The sequence below is a fragment of the Heptranchias perlo genome, chromosome 7, assembly GCF_035084215.1.
Source record: "Heptranchias perlo isolate sHepPer1 chromosome 7, sHepPer1.hap1, whole genome shotgun sequence".
In the NCBI taxonomy this organism is placed as follows: domain Eukaryota; kingdom Metazoa; phylum Chordata; class Chondrichthyes; order Hexanchiformes; family Hexanchidae; genus Heptranchias; species Heptranchias perlo.
This window is the reverse complement of record NC_090331.1, coordinates 69,855,984-69,860,421: the sequence shown is the minus strand read 5'-3', so window position 1 is coordinate 69,860,421 and position 4,438 is coordinate 69,855,984.

Here is a 4,438-nt window from a genome sequence, read left to right as displayed (position 1 = left end):
ATGTGGCTCCAAATCCACACCAACGTGGTTGACTCTCAACTGCCCTCTGAACTGGTCCAGCAAGCCCTAAGTTATATCAAAAACACCGCTACGACTGCAGTGGTTCAAGAAAGCAGCTCACCACCTTCTCAGGGTAACTAGGGATGGGCAATAAAAGTCTGCCTTGCCAGCGATGCCCACATCCCATGACTGAATTTTTAAAAAATCAATGCAGCACATACAGCATGCGTGTTGATGTCACAAAAATAATGTGCATGTATCTCCATCCACACCCGATTTTTGGTCAGAAAACAATAGGAAATTTTGGGGCTATTTTACTAAATTCAGAAGGAAATCATTTTTTTTAACCAATTCACCACCCAAAAGAATCTGGGAATTTTTCAGTGGAAATCAGTAAAACTTGTTTTTAATAATCCCTAGTGATTGGCCCTTATTCAGGGCTGTTTTTCAGCTGTGCATTATTTTTGAGTTTTCAGCTTTTTCTGGAGATGGGCCAGCTTTTCTGAGTTTGGTAGGTTAGCATGTTTGTCATAGCTATGGTGGTATCAATACTGATGCTGCATATCTTATTTGACGATAAGCATGAACTCATCAACAGAAGAAAACTGAGCCACAGATTACATCGGATGTAGGGTTGACAGCTCTGGTTGGACATATTCCTGGAGGTTTCATCAATGATCTCTGCCTCCAGCTGTCCTTCCTGTTCTCCCACCATTGGTTACCGCACACATCCATCCTCACAAGACCCCACCTTCCTATGCTAACTGGAAAATGAACAGAGTCCAGTGGATGATTCTTGACTGTCAGTCAAACAGCCTTTTTTTAAACCCATCGCCAATAATTTTTATAACTATCAAAGAAAATGAAAAAAAAACATTTTTTAAAGCCCCTTTGATTTTTCTCCCTGGTTGCTTGCAGTAGTGTGCTGGAGATTAATCTTTAATACTTGGAGACTCCAGGACAATCCTGGAAGGTTGGCAACCCTACTCATATGTGGATTAGGAAATCAGATTGCTGCTTGAAGAGATCAACCATTTGAAAGAAACTAATAAATCACTGTACAGAAACACCTCAAAGATTAATGGCCATAACATCCTAACTACACAAATTATGTACACGTCAAGGCACAGAAATGTGCAGTGTAAATATATAGTGCGCACTCAATGACAGCAGCAGAAACATACCAGATTGATTATCTATTGCACCTGAATACCACACTGCCATTCCTGCCAACTGTTAAAAGATTCTCTAGGCCTGTCAGCATTTGCTGATTGAACTCTGCATTTTTTGCAGCCGGAGGCATTTTTTGTTAAAGTTACATAAGAAATAGGAGCAGGAGTAGGCCAATCGGCCCCTCGAGCCTGCTCCGCCATTCAATAAGATCATGGCTGATCTGATCCTAACCTCAAATCTAAATTCATGTCCAATTTCCTGCCCGCTCCACGTAACCCCTAATTCCCTTTACTTCTAGGAAACTGTCGATTTCTGTTTTAAATTTATTTAATGATGTAGCTTCCACAGCTTCCTGGGGCAGCAAATTCCACAGACCTACCACCCTCTGAGTGAAGAAGTTTCGCATCTCAGTTTTGAAAGAGCAGCCCCTTATTCTAAGGTTATGCCCCCTAGTTCTAGTTTCACCCATCCTTGGGAACATCCTTACCGCATCCACCCGATCAAGCCCCTTCACAACCTTATATGTTTCAACAAGATCGCCTCTCATTCTTCTGAACTCCAATGAGTAGAGTCCCAATCTACTCAACCTCTCCTCATATGTCCGCCCCCTCATCCCCGGGATTAACCGAATGAACCTTCTTTGTACTGCCTCGAGAGCAAGTATGTCTTTTAAGTATGGAGACCAAAACTGTATGCAGTATTCCAGGTGCGGTCTCACCAATACCTTATATAACTGCAGCAATACCTCCCTGTTTTTATATTCTATCCCGAGCAATAAAAGCCAACATTCCGTTGGCCTTGTTGCCCTGAAAGCATGTGCGGAGTTTCAGGCATGTGTGAACCTGGCAAGTCTTGGGCACGTGCAAATGCCAAAAAAGCATGGAGTTTGTAGGAACATGTGGGCCCTGCGCTGGCTCACTCTGGTAAGGACATTCAGCTGATCTTTCCTTTGAATTCATGAGGCCTGTATTTCAAGATTAGAGAGTTTATGATTTTCAGCATTACAGTGTCTGTTATCACCATGGGCTGCTGTTGCTGTGGGATAAATTCTCATAATAGCAACTTTCTGCTGTTTACTCAGTGCATTATCTTCTAATGCTACAAAAATGAAGTCAATTGTGACTAGTTACAACTTTATTTAAATATTTAAAATAGTTACAATCCTTTCAGAATAAACTATTTTGGTTTCAAAGACTGAATGTGTGGCACCAACTTGTGCCACTGAGCGGTGCTGTAAGTCTTTTGTATTGAAATATGATGGGTGTACTGTTAAGACTCTAAACGCAAGCACATAGCGGAGCTATGCATCACTGCAAAATACTGTTGTTTCTGTGCTGTGGCACCCAATAGCTAGAATCAGATACTACGTGGAACAGCTTAAATGTTGAAGCTTGTAACCAATTCAAAAGATACGGAGACACTAATAAAAGATAAATAAATACTGACAAAGAAAGCTATTTATCCTATCCTAGCTCACCAATCCAGCAAGAAGCTACAGTTCCCCCCCTCCCTCACTGCACAGCATCCAATCAATCTAAATAATTCCAGGGTTTCTAACCGGCACTATGTTACCCAGAAGTTCATTCCACATGTTGATCACTGTGAAAAACTTGTTGATGGTAATACCACATTTAATTTGAAAGAATGTTCCAGATTTAATTTCTCTGTACTGTTTACTAACTTCTATACCTCTATAAGGTTCACCTCCCAACTGCCTCCTTTAAAGTTTCCCTGTTTTTTCCTCAGTCCTCTGATACCAAGGCTCTTATGGCTCTTCTTTGAACCACTCCATGGTTTGTGTCTTGGTGCCCAGAACTGGACATGAGGGAGGTCAGTCAGCTCCTCTTAGTTTTTCCAACTAGTGGAAAATATCCCCACCATCATATCACAACAATAAGTGCAAGAGAAGAACATTTTCTTACTGGAGTAGAAAATTATAGTTTAAAAGCAAACAATACAGTTAAAGAAAGTAAATAAGAGAATAAAAGTGAATGAAAATAATGAGAATTGCAAAACAGGTAAAAGAGAACCAAAAAGATCAGTGGCTCAGAGTGCCAGAAGAAAATCAGTGCTAACTCCTTTGATGGCTCAATGGGAAAATGCACCCTGTGATGTGACACTGGGAGGTCAAACCAGGGAGGTCCCAGATTCAAATTATAATCTTAAATTGTGATCTCAGCCAGACCAGCAAAAGGGGACCAAGACTGATCTTAATGCCTCAGGAGGTAGGGAGAAAGTAAAGCAATCAGCCTGATCACCATCACGATCCAATGACACCTGCTGGAAAGAACATTTGCATGGATCTCAAGTGAGGACAGAATTGGATTACATAGGAACATACAGGACCAGAAATCACTGCAGTTCATCTGGCTGATACCACTGTGCATGAAATATCATATTCCAAGATCTTTCTCATCAAATGTTTCTCCTGGTACTTAGCCAACTCTTTCAAATTTGCTGATACAATGAGCTCTCACTGTCTCTCTTGGCAATCCATTCCATACATCCACCAACCTCTGTATAAAATAGTTAAATCACCAGTGATGCTCTCCACTCAAATAGCTTGCTGACACTCGTGTCTAGACTGAAATATGAAGAATGACCACTTGGGCAATGTACCAGAAAGCACTTATGGAACCATACCCCAGAAAATTAATGATTTCAGGAGAAAATTTAAAAATTGGGGATAGGTAACCAGTAATTTGGTGCTATATAGTTCATTAATATATATATATATATATATATATTCTTTGCAAAGGAGTACAGTGGTCTTTTTCATTTGGTATGGAATACTCTGAAGCAGCACCTAGATTATTTAGGAGTAGCTACAATTGGGCTGAACATAAAATCTTTAGTTGATCCTCAAAGAGTTTGATTTGTGCTCTCTGGTTATTGGGACGTGGCAGGAGGTTTATTTATCATCAGTAATTTTTTTTTAAGGCGGTGGTTTGTTATCTGATTTGATTTAGCTGGTTTCTAAGCACTTTTGTGTTTGCTTTTTCACTCAATCAACTGTGCACAAGTGAGTTTTGTTTGCATTGCTGATGCCCCCCAGATTGCTAGTTACAGCTATTGGGAAGGAGCTAATAAGGTTAGAATGAAGTAAAAGCATCACAGAAGTGTATCACATAACATTAAAGTGTATTTCCTTAAGCATGAATTATTTTATCTAGAGCTTATTAGTATCAGTACATTGAATACACTTTTATGATAACATTGATAATTGCAATAAAGATCATACAAACTGAGAAGTTGGAAAACCATA